The sequence below is a fragment of the Lynx canadensis genome, chromosome A1 (genome assembly GCF_007474595.2).
Source record: "Lynx canadensis isolate LIC74 chromosome A1, mLynCan4.pri.v2, whole genome shotgun sequence".
Classification (NCBI taxonomy): Eukaryota; Metazoa; Chordata; class Mammalia; order Carnivora; family Felidae; genus Lynx; species Lynx canadensis.
The window spans coordinates 84,132,662-84,150,634 of NC_044303.2; the positions used below are offsets into that span (position 1 = coordinate 84,132,662).

The 17,973-nt window shown below is 34.5% G+C and overlaps 1 pseudogene; it reads left to right on the plus strand.

The window, feature by feature from the left end:
• The first annotated feature begins 9,663 nt into the window (after positions 1 to 9,663).
• Positions 9,664 to 11,798, plus strand: LOC115510549 (annotated as a pseudogene).
• The last annotated feature ends 6,175 nt before the right edge of the window (positions 11,799 to 17,973 follow it).

Below are 17,973 nucleotides of genomic sequence, written 5' to 3' on the forward strand. Positions count from 1 at the left end.
AACCAGGCAATTAGAGAAGAAATTAAAAAATATATGGAAACAAATGAAAATGAAAATACAACAATCCAAATGCTTTGGGACGCAGCGAAGGCAGTCCTGAGAGTAAAATACATTGCAATCCAGGCCTATCTCAAGAAACAAGAAAAATCCCAAATACAAAATCTAACAGCACACTTAAAGGAAATAGAAGCAATAGAACAGCAAAGACAGCCTAAACCCAGCAGAAGAAGAGAAATAATAAAGATCAGAGCAGATATAAACAATATAGAATCTAAAAAAAACTGTAGAGCAGATCAACGAAACCAAGAGTTAGTTTTTTGAAAAAATAAACAAAATTGACAAACCTCTAGCCAGGCTTCTCAAAAAGAAAACGGAGATGATCCAAATAGATAAAATCATGAATGAAAATGGAATTATTACAACCAATCCCTCAGAGATACAAACAATTATCAGGGAATACTATGAAAAATTATATGCCAACATATTGGACAACCTGGAAGAAATGGACAAATTTCTAAATACCCACACTCTTCCAAAACTCAATCAGGAGGAAATAGAAAGCTTGAACAGACCCATAATCAGCAAAGAAATTGAATCGGTTATCAAAACTCTCCCAACAAATAAGAGTCCAGGACCAGATGGCTTCCCAGGGGAGTTCTACCAGACGTTTAAAGCAGAGATAATACCTATCCTTCTCAAGCTCTTCCAAGAAATAGAAAGGGAAGGAAAACTTCCAGACTCATTCTATGAAACCAGTATTACTTTGATTCCTAAACCAGACAGAGACCCAGTGAAAAAAAGAGAACTACATGCCAATATCCCTGATGAATATGGATGCAAAAATTCTCCATAAGATACTAGCAAATCGAATTCAACAGCATATAAAAAGAATTATTCACCATGATAAAGTGGGATTCATTCCTGGGATGCAGGGCTGGTTCAACATTCGCAAACCCATCAACGTGATACATCACATTAATAAAAGAAAAGATAAGAACCATATGATCCTGTCAATCGATGCAGAAAAGGCCTTTGACAAAATCCAGCACCCTTTCTTAACAAAAACCCTTGAGAAAGTCGGGATAGAAGGAACATACTTAAACATCATAAAAGCCATTTATGAAAAGCCCACAGCTAACATAATTCTCCATGGGGAAAAAACTGAGAGCTTTTTCCCTGAGTTCAGGAACACGACAGGGATGCCCACTCTCACCGCTGTTGTTTAACGTAGTGTTGGAAGTTCTAGCATCAGCAATCAGACAACAAAAGGAAATCAAAGGCATCAAAATTGGCAAAGATGAAGTCAACCTTTCGCTTTTTGCAGATGACATGAAATTATACATGGAAAATCCGATAGACTCCACCCAAAGTCTGCTAGAACTGATACAGGAATTCAGCAAAGTTTCAGGATACAAAATCAATGTACAGAAATCAGTTGCATTCTTATACACTAACAATGAAGCAACAGAAAGACAAATAAAGAAACTGATCCCATTCACAATTGCACCAAGAAGCATAAAATACCTCGGAATAAATCTAACCAAAGATGTAAAAGATCTGTATGCTGAAAACTATAGAAAGCTTATGAAGGAAATTGAAGAAGATATAAAGAAATGGAAAGACATTTCCTGCTCATGGATTGGAAGAATAAATATTGTCAAAATGTCAATACTACCCAAAGCTATCTACACATTCAATGCAATCCCAATCAAAATTGCACCAGCATTCTTCTCGAAGCTAGAACAAGCAATCCTAAAATTCATATGGAACCACAAAAGGCCCCGAATAGCCAAAGTAATTTTGAAGAAGACCAAAGCAGGAGGCATCACAAGCCCAGACTTTAGCCTCTACTACAAAGCTGTAATCCTCAAGACAGCATGGTATTGGCACTAAAACAGACACATAGACCAATGGAATAGAATAGAAACCCCAGAACTAGACCCACAAACATATGGCCAACTAATTTTTGACAAAGCAGGAAAGAACATCCAATGGAAAAAAGACAGTCTCTTTAACAAATGGTGCTGGGAGAACTGGACAGCAACATGCAGAAGGTTGAAACTAGACCACTTTCTCACACCATTCACAAAAATAAACTCAAAGTGGATAAAGGACCTGAATGTGAGACAGGAAACCATCAAAACCTTAGAGGAGAAAGCAGGAAAAGACCTCTCTGACCTCAGCCGTAGCAATTTCTTACTTGACACATCCCCAAAGGCAAGGGAATTAAAAGCAAAAATGAATTACTGGGACCTCATGAAGATAAAAAGCTTCTGCACAGCAAAGGAAACAACCAACAAAACTAAAAGGCAACCAATGGAATGGGAAAAGATATTTGCAAATGACATATCGGACAAAGGGCTAGTATCCAAAATCTATAAAGAGCTCACCAAACTCCACACCTGAAAAACAAATAACCCAGTGAAGAAATGGGCAGAAAACATGAATAGACACTTCTCTAAAGAAGACATCCGGATGGCCAACAGGCACATGAAAAGATGCTCAACGTCCTCCTTATCAGGGAAATACAAATCAAAACCACACTCAGGTATCACCTCACGCCCGTCAGAGTGGCCAAAATGAACAAATCAGGAGACTATAGATGCTGGCGAGGATGTGGAGAAACGGGAACCCTCTTGCACTGTTGGTGGGAATGCAAATTGGTTCAGCCGCTCTCGAAAGCAGTGTGGATGTTCCTCAGAAAATTAAAAATAGACCTACCCTATGACCCAGCAATAGCACTGCTAGGAATTTATCCAAGGGATTACAGGAGTACTGATGCATAGGGGCACTTGTACCCCAATGTTTATAGCAGCACTCTCAACAATAGCCAAATTATGGAAAGAGCCTAAATGTCCATCAACTGATGAATGGATAAAGAAATTGTGGTTTATATGCACAATGGAGTACTACGTGGCAATGAGAAAGAATGAAATATGGCCATTTGTAGCAACGTGGATGGAACTGGAGAGTGATGCTAAGTGAAATAAGCCACACAGAGAAAGACAGATACCATATGGTTTCACTCTTATGTGGATCCTGAGAAACTTAACAGGAACCCATGGGGGAGGGGAAGGAAAAAAAAAAAAAAGAGGTTAGAGTGGGAGAGAGCCAAAGCATAAGAGACTGTTAAAAACTGAGAACAAACTGAGGGTTGATGGGGGGTGGGAGGGAGGGGAGGGTGGGTGATGGGTATTGAGGAGGGCACCTTTTGGGATGAGCACTGGGTGTTGTATGGAAACCAATTTGTCAATAAATTTCATATATATAAAAAAAAATAAAAAAAATAAAGAGAGTGAATTCTTGAGTTGAAAAAAAAAAAAAAAGAAGTGCACTTGTGATCAGGACTAGGTTTGCTATTGAATTCCTGAATCAGTATATTGTACACCTGAAACTTACATTACACTCAATGTTAACTGAAATTTAAATCAAAACTTACAATCAAAACTTACAAATTACTGACGAGGATAATTAAAAACTTGACTTTTTTTTGGAGAAAAAAAGTCAAAGGGGTCAGGATGAGTCATCTGTGGGCTAGAGGACAAAGAATGCTCCAGTCTTCAAGTGTTGGCTTTACAAATGAAAGTCATGGTCTGTAGAAAGGATGTCATGGATAAAGGATGGCATGAGAAAATGATCAATGTAATTCCAGAACATATATACAGAAAAGGGTTCAGAAGAATGTTGTTACCTTGTTCTTGGTTTATCTGAACTTCCTGGTACATACTATGCACCCCATAAAATTTATAGTTTGAAAGCAAAAATTGACTTTTAAATCATGATCTGGATGTACATTATAGTTGATTTTTAAATTGTTTAAATACTATTTTTTTGTATTATTGAAATATAATTGACATACAATGTTATATTAATTTCAGGTGTACAATATATTGATTAAATTTTCTTTTCAATGGTTTGTGTTTTTATATTTTCTATTATTAGCATATCAACATTTAAATCATAATTATCCTAACATGCAATATTAAGACAACATTGATTACAATGGAGTGACAAAAGAAAGAGTACAATCAGTAATCTAATGAAAAGTGACTGAGATGAAGATGTGTAAAGGATACCCCTTCAATTTTATTCTCAACCACAGTAGGGATTAGTGGTGCTTCGATACACCAATTAGTCTAAGAGTTGCAGATGCAACTCTCTTATATTTCAGATAAGAAAAAGATAAGAGAACTATATCAATACCTCACACAATAATTTTTTTTTGAAAATCAAATTAAGGTAAGATATACACATATGTAAGAAAAATATTTTACAACGTGAAAAGGGCTATGACCACATATATACTGACATCTATTTCACAGATAAGATTTTATTGGTGATAGATAAATTTGAGATTACTGTTAACATTGGTTAAGACTTGAAAAAGACATGAGGAAAGAACCAGAACAGTGCAACAGAGACGCCTATTACCTTTGTTGTTGTTCATGTTAGGTCTCTTAATTGCATTCTTCTTCAAAGTCCCAGAAGGAATTTTTCAACAACAAACCTCATCAACTCCCATGATGGGAGTTGGCATAGTAAAACCAGGATGATGTCACTCTCCTGTTTATCCTTATACAGTTAACCATGAGCCCACTCCATTACCCATGTAGATAAGGGTTGCAGCAGCATCTGATGTTGAGTTTGATAATATAGAAAGAACTATAGGAGCAAAGGGTAATTACTGTTTTTGACTTATTCTCTTTCTGATACAAGCTATTCATTCTTGGCCATATCTTCTCAGTTCTTCCTTATCATATATTTTTATGAAGAAAAGAAAACGTGCATTTTTGAAATTCAAGTATAATTAAAACACAGTGTTTTATTATTTTCAGTCATACAATATAATGATTCAACAAATCCATATGTTTATACTCTTAATCACCCTTTTTTGATTGATTGTTTACTATAACAATAATTTACAGCAAAATATTAGGAAATGGCTTTTTAATTTCCACTTATGTATGGACACAAGAATATGCATGCCTCCTATATTATTGAATGATGTGTTTGTTTTATTGAGGCTGAGATTTTACAGAAGAAATAAGACTCATTTTTCTTTAAGTGTGGACTATTTCTGGTAGTTAGAAAACTGAAACATTGTCTCAATTATACTTACGTTTCTTACATGAAAATGACAGTGGGTGATTATAACTAAATTGTAGACTGTGGAGGGAAGATGATATTCTAGAGACCTAAAGCAGCTTTATAGGCTCAGGATTCTATCACCTGACTTGAGATTGAGACACAAAGCTTCCCTAAGGTGAATTTTGTGATGCTAGGCAGATACCTGCAATCTGAATTATTTAATTTGCAAAAGGAAAAAAATTAAGTTTATTAAGTACTTCATTGACTTTTGGGGAAGGCAATATATAGAATGATATAGAACAATAGAATAATTTCTGGTATGCCATCACCTAAAGATTTGATATTCTACCACCACTATTAAAAAAATAGAGAGAAAGGGATATTTTGAAGATATTTTTAAGTACACACTATGCCCAGCATGTGGTTCAAACTCATGACTGCAAGATGAAGAGACACGTCTACCACTGAGCCATCCTGGTGTCCCTACCACCACTATTAATAATTCCCCAATTTAAATATGAACTTTTCTGTTTACATTCAACTCAAGAAATTGGATAGAGAAAAGTAAGAATGAACAGGGTGGCCAGTTGCTTTGCAAGGTACAGACAGCACTCCATTGTCTGTCTGGTGTGCCAGGTAGGCTGTTCAGTGTAGCTTGATCATAGTGATTCCAATTTACCAAAGTGCAACAGAGATTTGCTTCGTTTGACCACAAACATTAACTCAGCAGGTATGTTTTCTTTTATTGGGCTGTTTAAAATTTTTGCACATAGGTCAGCTTTCATCTGCTAGTGGGGGTGAAAAATGACAATAATATTATAGGTTTTAATGCAATGTGTACCAGATTTGTTGGGTATTTATATTAAGGCATCAAGTATATTTTAAGTGTTGTCTACTAGTTTAGAACCCCAGAAAGTGGGACAGTTAATAAGTTGAATATCGTAATTGGTCTTTGGAATTATTACAAGAGTATACAATGTTTTGAAACTCAGATTTTATACCTGAAATATCTCTGTATCATAACCATTTCTAAACTATTCCTGAAGAGAAAAGCCAATGTTTCTTTTCTGTTGTTGTTGGTAAGGACTTTTAAAATTTAACATTTAAATATTTTTAATGTTTTATTTACTTTTGAGAGAGAGAGTCAGAGTACGAGCAGGGGAGGGGCAGAGAGAGATAGAGACACAAAATCTGAAGAAGGCTCCAGGCTCTAAGCTGTCAGTACAGAGCCCAACACAGGGCTCAAACTCATGAACCACAGGATCATGACCTGAGTCGAAGTTGGACGTTTAACTGACTAAGCCATCCAGGAGCCCCAACATTTAACATGACATTACATATCAGTAATTGAAAAGTTGCAAAGGTTTTATGTCTAAAAGAGAAAATGTAAAAGAAGCTGTTACTGATTCTTTTCAGAAAGGACAGATATATTTTACTTCAACTGTTCTTTCTTATTCATCTGGAGCAATTTTAGTATTTTACTTTAGGGATGCCTGAGTGGCTCAGTCAGTTGAGTGTCTGACTTCAGCTCAGGTCATGATCTCACGGTTTGTGGGTTCAAGCCCCATGCCGGGCTCTGTGCTGACAGCTGGAGTCTGGAGACTGCTTTGGATTCTGTGTCTCCCTCTCTGCTCCTACACACACACACACACACACACACACACACACACACACACACACACTACTTTTTCCTGAATACATGGACTATGACAGTCTTCCACCTAATCAATTTATTTATTTTTTGTCTTCAGAATATAATATAGATGTAGGCTTTGAGTAGCTGATTAGGAAGGGGGAGGGTGTTGAATTGTAGTCAGAGACCAACTCAGTGTTCAATTTACCTCTCTACATCTCAGTTTCCATGAAAAATTGGTTGCTATAGACAATAAAGAGGTGATGTTTGTAAAAGCAACTAAAGGTTTGCCTTGTAAATAGCAATGATCTTATAAATGCTAGTTCTTCTTCCTGAGATTTAGAACAAATGGTAGGAGATTTAAGTAGATGAAGTTAGAGAAGTATATATTAGATAGAACTAAGATAGGATTTTCCATAAAGATCTGCTTAACTTGAGTAAAATAATAAATATATACTATATATTTATTATATTTTTGTATTCATATATATTCCTATGTATATGTATATGTATATGTATATGTATATGTATATATATAGTCAGTGACAACAGAAATTATCAAGTCCAAATTTTTATTTGTATGAATAGATAATAAAACTGTCAAACTAAAGTAATTCATCTTATATCATAAAACAAAATGGTAACTATCATCTCTTGCACAAATTCTGCATAAAATTACCATAGATATTAACTCTTTACATTAACAATATATGCGCTTATTTATCTGTGACTGGTAATGTTCTAAGCACTTTCATTATTTTACATAACTTAATCCTGAACGTAGCTGAAATCTAACATTATTATCCTGTGTTTATGTAAGGTAAACAAAGGGTAGAGGATAACCTGGACCCACAGTCACAGTCCAGCTTCAAAGTTTGGGCTCCTAAATTAACAGATATAGGGAGTTGGTCATTGGCAGTGCCTTAATCTGCTCCTGTACATGCATGGATAACTCCTTTAAATCACAGAGCATCATAGCCTGGCCTGATTTTATGGACAATGATGGTTCAAACTTTTGGTATAAATATTCCTCAAATTATCTTTCAGTTACTTTCTAAATCTTTCTTATATGGAGTGCATCTCCCAGAGCTTTTAAGATCCATTTGCATCCTTAAACAAGAAATATTGATTCAATTTTGACTTCCATAACAACAACAACAACAACAACAACAAAACTATAAGAAATTTTATTGTATTTTTTTCAGTGATTCACTTTTTTGCATTTTTATGCAGCAGTGATTCTGCGAATTTACATACATACTAATACACAACATTATCATCAGGAAATGTCATGACCTTGAACTATGGGAACGTTCCTTTAAGTTATCAATATATATATTTTTTTATTTGAGTGTACTTCACACACAATGTTACATTTGTTTCAGGTATATGACATAGTATATCAATAAGTTATCTTTTATGCTATGCTCATAAATGGATCTTCTGTCACCATACACTATTAAAATATCATTGACTATATTTCTTATGTAATGTCTTTCATTCCCTGCAACTTATTCATTCCATAACTGAAAGACTGTATCTTCCATTCCCTGTCACCCATTGTGTCCATTATCCTACAGCTCTCCCCTCTGATAACCATCAGTTTCTTCTCTATATTTCTAGGTATCATACTGTTTTATTTTTGTTGCTGTTTATTCATTTGTGTTTTGGATTCCTTATGTGAAAGAAATTATGTAATATTTGTCTTTCTCAGTCTGACATATTTCACTTATCATAATACCCTAGTGGATCCATCCATAGGATCCTGTAAAAAGGGGAAGAATCTCATCCACTATTATAGTAGCTTACTGTATATATGTATACATATACATGTATATGCATATGCATATTTATAGACACACACAAACTATTCCTTTCTTATTCATTCATCTATTGATGAACACTTAGGTTTTTTTCATTTCTTTGTATTGTAAATAATGCTGAAATAAACACATGGGCACATATAAAATAAACAATGGGATATTACCTATAAAAAAGAATGAAATCTTGTCATTTGCAACACCATGGAGCGAAGTACAGAGTTATGTTAGGTGAAATAGGTTGGTCAGAGAAAGAAATACCATATGATTTTGCTCATATGTGGAATTTAAGAAACAAAATAAGTGAGCAAAGGGAAAAGAGAGAGGCAAACCAAGAAACAGACTCTTTTTGTTAATGTTTATTTATTTTTGAGAAAGACAGAGCACTAGTGGGGTAGAAGCAGAGAAAGAGGGAGACACAGGATCTGAGGCAGGCTCCTGGTTCTGAACTGTCAGCACAGAGCCCAAGGTGGGGTTTGGACCCACAAACCATGAGATCATGACCCGAGCTGAAGTCAGATGCTTAATCAACTGAGCCACCCAAGTGCTCTGAAATGGACTCTTAACTATAGAGAACAAACTGATGGTTACCAGAGGAGAGGGGAGGGGAAAGGTGAAATAGGTGATGGGGATTAAGGAGGGCACATGTGATGAACACCAGGTGTTATATGACAGTGTTGAATCACTATATCATACACCTGAAACTAATATTACACTGTATGTTAACTAAAAGGAATTAAAAAAAAAAACTTTAAAAAATAAAGTCAAATGAAAATTGGAAATAAAAATTAACATAGGGGATCATACAGTGTTTTTGGTTTCTTTGGAGAAATGCATACCAGCAGTGGAATTTAAAAAGTACCGATATTTTTGACACACAGTTGTGAATCCTTGGATTTTTAGTAAATTTATTCAATTACTGGTAATTTAAAATCCTGAAATACACTAGTCCTTGGAACTTCCCCTTATTAGTTTACTGAGTTGGCATGTGTAAACATGCGCACACACACACACACACACACACACACACAGGCTCACTATACATTTATTTCAGGTGGTCATATCCCATCAGTGATCTGTTAACTCCATAGTTCTCCTTGGTGATGATGCAGGTGAAATCCAATGGAGAACAACACTTGGGTGGCCAAGCATACTCGACGATCAGATTTTGACCTAGTGGGACTCTTCAGTCAATCCAAGCACCCAACTCTCCTTTGTGCAGTAATTTTTATGGATTTCCTGATGGCCTTGACTGGAAACATTATCCTGATCCTTGTGATATGCCATGATGCCCACCTTGACAACCCCATGTACTATTTTATCACCCAGTTGTCTCTCATGGATGTGATGTACATTTCTGTCACTATGCCCAAGATGCTCATGGACCAGGTCATGGGTGTGAATAAGATCTCAGCCCCTGAATGTGGGATGCAGATGTTTCTCTACTTGACACTAGCAGGTTCAGAAGTTTTCCTTCTCGCTGCCATGGCCTATGACCACTATGTGGCCATCTGCCATCCACTCTGTTATCCTATCCTCATGAACCATAGGGTGTGTCTCCTCCTGGTCTCTTCCTCCTGGTTTCTGGGATCTCTGGATGGATTTATGCTCACACCCATCACCATGACCTTCCCCTTCTGCAGATCCCGAGAGATCCATCATTTCTTCTGTGAAGCCCCTGCTGTAATGAAGCTTTCCTGCTCAGATACTTCCCTCTATGAGACACTCATGTACTTATGTTGTGTTCTCATGCTCCTCATCCCTGTGACAGTCATTTCAAGCTCCTATTCTTTCATCCTCTTCACCATCCACAGGATGAAGTCAGCAGAGGGGTGGAAAAGGCCTTTGCCACTTGTTCTTCCCACATGACCATGGTAATCCTCTTCTATGGGACTGCTGTCTACACCTACATGCTCCCCAATTCCTACCACACCCCTGAGAATGACATGATTGTATCTGTCTTTTATACCATACTCACTCCTGTTCTAAACCCTTTAATTTATAGTCTTAGGAATAAGGATGTCACAAGGGCACTAAAAAAATGTTGAATGTAGAATCTGTCAGGAAACTATAAAGTAGGAAATATTTTGTACTGTTTTTTTTCTGCACTCTACTAATTAAAACTGTAGGATACTATGCCAATGTTTTACCTCAAATTCTGATACCATGATGTGTCATCACCCATTCATCCCTTTCAGTGAAATTGTTTCCCTGTACCAGAAAGCTCTTCATTTTTACACTTCTGCATTCAAAAGATTTTGTACATTTGGATTATATCCATGTTACATTTTTCTGAAGTTTCCACTGAGATCCTGTAGAAGACTATTCATATTCTTAAGAAATATGTAATAATATATTAGAAACAAAGATCATAAAGTGTGCAACTGATGAGAAAAAGAGATAGAAAGAGGTGATAAAGCAAATGATGTACAAAGTTAAGAGAATCTAGGCAAAAGGTATATGAATATTAATTGTACTATTGTTATTATTCATACAAATTTTCTGTAAATTTTAAATTACTTAAGAATAAAACATAAAATATAAGACTTTTGGCTATTATAAAAAGTTGTCCTTGGTGCATGGTGGCAGTGTAAGTGACAAGTCTTAGATATCATGCTCATGTTAACATGGCTATCATTACTGCAACAATACATTTGTCAGCCTGCAATTAATTAGGGAAATTCTGGTCTTTAGGTTCCAAACCTCAAAACATCTTGTTACCTCTCTGAAATCATTGTTACATTGTGTTAAAAAGGTACTGTGGGAAAAATATTAACCCCAAGTAGGAGGGATTAGGGAATTTTTCCAGCAAAATGTAGTATTGAAGCTAAGATCTGAAGTATCCAACATTTTATACAAACAAGCAGAGGAAGATCATCAAACATTCAATCCTTCATTTATTCAACAACACATTTTATGCTATATTATAATAAAAATAATAACTAAAGCTAAGTGAATTTAACATATAAATAACAAATGTCTACTCTCCCTAAGGATGTGATCCATAGGTGTGGTTTGTGCAAATATTTGTAATAAATAAATACTTAAATTGTTTTAAGGTGCATGTGGAGAGGGTACAGTTCATAAGCAAGCACCAGTTTTACGTATGACATATGAGTTCAGTCAAACAAAGAGGCTTAAAAGAGACCCTAGAGCTCAGTGTTGAATGATGACCAGATGTTACGTTCATATGACTATAGAGGGCTGGGACCATGGATCTTGCTCAAGGACATGATGCCGCACAAAAGGAACATTAGGAGCAAAGTTCAGGTGGTTTACCAAGCAGGAGAGAAATGTTCCAATGGCACCTCCTTTCTGGGTTCACTTTATAGCCCAATTTTTGCCATTTTGTGACCTAGGTATTTACAAATAGTAATAAAATGAGACATAGATTTTTAGAAGAGTGAAATTAATGGGAATCATTTGGAGCAGAGCAACATTGGAAGTATGGAGACCAGGTGTGTGAGGAGAGTAAGCTGAATAGTGTTTATCTAAGTGGAATGGACCATTCCAATTGGAATTAGGGGCTTTGGGGTATAAGCAGGGTTACTTGCTAATTCTTGCATTTTATTATGCATTCTAACGTGGGTGAGATATTTTGGAGTGATATATATATATATATATATATATATATATATATATTCCATAATGATTAGTGATTCTGAACACCTTTTCATGTACCTGTTGGACATCCATATGTCTTCTTTGACATAGTGTCTATTCAGATCTTCTGCCCTTCTTTAAAACAGATTGCATGGGTTTTGCTGTTGTTGTGTGGTGGTAGTGGTGATGGTGGTGGCTATAATTTTGTATGAGTCCTTTATATGTTTTGGATGTTATCCGTTTATTGAAAATATAATTTGCAAACATTTTCTGCCATATTTGGTTGCCTTTTCATTTTGTGGATGTGTTCTTTTGTTGTGAAGAAGCTTATTAGTTTGATGTAGGCTTACATATTCAATTTTGCTTTTGGTGTCAAAAAAAAAAGGAAAAAAAAACTATCACCAATTCCAATAACAAGGATCGTACTACCTATTTTTTTATCTCTGGAAATTGTATGATTTCCGGTCTTACATTAAAATCTTTAATGCATGTTTACTTAATTTTTGTATATAGTGCTGCAAAATAGTGGTCTAGTTTCATTTTTTTGCATGTGACTGTCCAGATTTCCTAACATCATTAATTGAATAGACTATCATTTGTCCATGTTATATTGATGGCTCCTGTGTCATAAAATAATTTACCATGTATGCACGGATATATTTCTAGGCTCTCCATTCCATTCCACTGAATGGTGTGTCTGTTTTTATGCTAATACATACTGTTTGGATAACTGCAACCGTCATATAGTTTGAAATCAGGAAGGATCATGTGTTCAGATTTATCCTTCTTTCTCAAGATTGCTTTGGCTCTTCAGGGTATTTTTGTGGTTCCATACAATATTTAGGATGTTTTTGTTTAATTTCTATGAATTTTTACATTGGAATTTTAATAGGAATTGAATTTAATATATCCTTCAGGTATTATGGAGATTTTAACAATATTAATTTTTCCAATCCGTGAGCATCATATCTCTTTTCATTTATTTGTTTCTTCTTCAATTTCTTTCATCACCATCATAGGGTTTTCAGTGTACAGATCTTTCAACTATTTGTTTAAAGGTGTTCCTTGGTATTTTATTCTTTTTGATGCAATTATAAATGGAATTTTCCATTCCCTTTGTTATTAGTCTATAGAAATGAAACGCATTTTTGTGTCTTGATTTTGTATCCTGTAACTTTATGAATTTATTAATTCTAACAGATTTTTAAGTTACGTCTTTAAGTTTTTGTATATATATCATGCTGTCTACAAATAAAGGCAGTTTTACTTCTTCCTTTCAAACTTGGACAACTTTCATTTCTTCTTGCCTAGTCACTCTGGCTCAGACTTACAACACTATGTTGAATAAAAGTAATAAGAGCGAGCTTCTTTGGTTCCTGATCTTAAAGGAAAGATTTTAGCTTCCCATCCTTGAGTATGATGCTAACTGTGGGCTTGACATGTTTAACCTCTATTATGTCAAGATAAATTTCCTTTATATCCACTTTGTTGAGATTTATCATAAATGGATGTTGAATTTTGTCAAATGCTTTCTCTACAGCTATTGAGGTTATTGTATGATTTTTATCCTGAATTTTTTAAATGTGGTTTCATCATGTTTATAAATTTTTGGAAGATTAAGATTAACCATCTTTTAATCTCTGGAATAAATGTCACTGGATGGATGGATATATTGGATATGGATATGATGGATCCATATATTTTTGTATATTGTATTTCCATGTCATTTGTCCCTACAATTTCAATATCTTTTTTTAATTCTTCATTGATCCATTGTTTTTTTTTCAGTAGGATATTGTTTCATCTCCACATACATGTGGATTTTCTAGTTTCTTTTTGTAATTGATTTTCAGTTTCATACCATGTGGTCATAAACAATGCTTGATATGATTTCAATCTTCTTAAATTTTGTAAGCCTTGTTTTGTGTCCTAACATATGGTTTCTCCTGAAAAATATTCCACATGCACTTGAGAAAAAATGTTTATGTTGTTTTTGAATGAATTGTTCTGTATATCTCTGTGAAGTCTATCTGATCTAATGGGTTATTTAAGGCTAATGTTTCCTCATTGCTTTTCTGTGTGGATGATCTAAACATCAATGAAAGTTATTAGGGATCCTTGACATAATTTTATTATTGTTTACTTCTCACTTTAGGTCTGTTAATATTTGCTTTATATATTTAAGTGACCCTGTTTTAGATGCATATTTTTACAGTGTTTTATTATCTTGTTGGATTAATCACTTTTATGATTTAGGATTTATCATTTATCATTTGTAATGTCCTTTGACTCTTTGTACAGTGTTTGTTTTAATCTGTTTTGTCTTATAAATATAGTTTTCCCAGTTTTCTTTACTTTCCATTTGCATGAAATATTTTTTTTTTACCCTGAAAGTTTTTGTGTCCTTATATCTGAGGTGAGTCTCTTATAGACAACTTATAAATGAATCTGTCTCTTTTTTTTCCTATCTGTTCAGCCACTCTACACTTTGGTTTGGAGAATTTAGCTCATTTACATTTAAACATATCTTGTTAATTGTTTTCACACTGGTTGGTAGTTATTCTGCTGGGGGGGGGTGTGATTTGATTATTTTTTTTTAGTGGTATGCTTAGATTCCTTTCTCTTTTTAATTTTTTTATCATTTATATGCCCTGCTTTGCAATTACTTTAAGGCTTACAAAAGAAACTTTTATATAAATAGTCTATTTCAAATTCATTTCAACTGAAGTTTTAACGCATTCTAAAACTGTACACTTTTATCTTTCTCTCAAATTTCTTATGCTTTTGATGTCACAATTTACATCTTTTTAAATTTTTTTTTAGTTTTTTAACGTTTATTTATTTTTGAGACAGAGAGAGACAGAGCCTGAATGGGAGAGGGTCAGAGAGAGAGGGAGACACAGAATCTGAAACAGGCTACAGGTTCTGAGCTGTCAGCACAGAGGCTGACACGGGGTTCAAAATCATGGACCACAAGTTCATGACCTGAGCTGAAGTTGGACACTCAACCGACTGAGCCACCCAGGTGCCCCACAATTTACATCTTTTTATCCTTGTATTCCTTAGCAAATTATTGTAGCTATAATTATTTCTTACTATTTTAGAATTTTAGCCTTCATACTAGCTGATGATTAACTCACCATCTTTATAATAGATTATTCTGAACTTTGGTATATTATTTTTACCAATGAAGTTATACTTTAAAATTTTTTCCTATTACTAATTAGTACTCTTATTTCATGTAAAGACTCACATTAGCATTACTTATAAGGTTTGCTTGCGGTAACGAAGTACTGTAAACTTTGTTTAACTTTTAAGCTTGTCTTTTATTCAAGTCTTTAATCAATTTTGAAATGATTTTTATAGATGATGTGAAATACTTGTCCTTTATTATCTTTTGTTATGTGTATATTTAGTTTTACCAACACAGGTTGAAGAGACCATAATTTCCTGTGTGTATTTGTAGCTTTGAAATGAAAGATGAGTTATATGCATGGGGTTATATTCTTAGAATCTCTTCAATTCATCAAAGTGCCTCTTTTTAATATCATGTTGTTCTTGTTTCTTTATTTAGTTTTATTTAAATTCCAGTTAGTTAACAATACAGTGTAATTTTAGTTTCAAGTATACAATTATACTGAATCAACCCTCTTTTAAAATTTATTTATTTATTTAAACTCAGGTTAGTTAAAATACACTATAGTTTTGGTTCCAGGAGTACAACCCAGGGATTCATCACTTGCATATAACCCCCCATGCCCAGCCCAACCAATGCCACACTTAAATAAAACACTCAGTGCTGAGGGCGCCTGGGTGGCTCAGTTGCCTGAGCGTCTGACTGCCACTCAGGTCATGATCTCAGTTTGTGGGTTCAAGTCCCGCATTGGGCCCTGTGCTAAAAGCTCAGAGCCTGGAGTCTGCTTTGGATTGTGTCTCCCTATCTGCTCCTCCCCCATTCATGCTCTGTCTCTCAGTGCCTCTCAAACTAAATAAAAGTTAAAAAAATAAAATAATAAAATAAAAAAAACACCCAGTACTCATCACAACAAGTACACTTGGCCTTGCAGCTGAAGTTTACCAACATTCATAGAAAAATTGATACAAATCCTTTTAAACTCTTTGAAAGCATAGAAGTAAAAGGAATACTTTCAAAATCATTTATACAGCCAGGGTAAGTTTAATACAAGCAAACAAACAAACAAAAAATAATGACACCACAGGAAGAGAAAACTACAGGCCAATATGTATAATGATGGAAACTTTGTATATACATATATATATGCATCACAGATGGAAAACTTCTCAATAAAATTCTAAAAAAAAAAACTAAATTCAACAACCAACAAAAATATTATAAACCAACGATTTATCCTTGGGATGTAAGGTTGATTTACTATCTACAAAACAAACAATGAGATAAACCACACTAAGGTAATAAAAGTAAAAAGCATATGATTATTTGATTAAATGCAGAAAAGACATTTGGCAAAGTTCACGGTCTATTCATGATAAAAATTCTGTACAAAATAGATATAAAAATTTCCTTAGCACAATGAAGACAATTTATGGAAAGCCAACACTAACATCATAATCAATGGAGAAAAGCTAAAAGTATTTTGTCTCAAATTTTGAACACTGGAAGGACATTTATTCTCACCACTTATATATAACATCTTGTTAGAATACTCAAAAAAGCAATCAGATAAAAAAAAAAAGAGGCCAAAGACATCCAAATCAGAAAAGGAGATATAAAATTATCTCTGATGCAAATGACACTTTTCTATGTGTAGAGAATCTTAAATACTCTTAAAAAAAAAAAAACAACTGTTAGTTCTAACCAAATTCAGTAGTTGTTTCAGATTACAAAGTGAAATTACAAAAATTGTTGCATTCCTTTATACTAGTAATGATCTACCCAAAAAGGAAATCAAGAGGTCAACCCTAATAGAAAAAATACTTAAGAATATATTTAACTGAAGACTTGAAAGGCCTGTACACTGAGACCTGTGGAACATTAATTGAAAGAAACTGAAGAGGAGATAAATACATGGAATGGTGTCTCATGCTCATAGTTTGGATGAATTAATAGAGTTAACACATCCATACTATCCAATGTGCTCCATAGATAATGCAATTTCTACCAAATTTCCAATGACAGTTTACACAATGGAAAAATCATCTAGAATTTTTATGGAACCACAAAAGATCCTGCATAGTCAATTCCCTCTTGAGAAAGAGGTACAGATTTAGAGGTATTGTGCTTATTTTTTTAAAATTTTAATTGTCTTATTTTACACAGAGAAAGATGATGAGTGGGGGAGAGGGCAAAGGGAGAGAGGGAGAGAGTCCCAAAGAGGCTCCCTGCTCGTGCTGAGCCCAACACAGGGTTCAATCTCATGACCTTGGGATCATGACCTGAGCCAAAATCAAGAATTAGACCCTCAACCAATGGATCCACACAGTCACTCAGAGGCATCATGCTTCTTGATGTCAAATTATATTTTAAAAATGTAGTCATCTAAACAGGATGATACAAACATTAAAACAAGGGAAATAAAAGAGACCATAAAAAAGGATAGAGATCCAATAAATAAACCCAAGCATATACGATCAGCTATTTTTCATAAGAACACAAAACACATAATTACACAATGGGAAAGGGATAGTTTCTTTTCTTAATGGTACCAGGAAAACTGGATATCCACGTTTAAAATAATATAAGTGGGCTCTTACCTTACATGATACATAAAAACCAACTTATGCAAAATAAGTCAGAGAAAAAAATACCATATGATTTCACTCATATGTGAAATTTGAAAAAAAAATCAT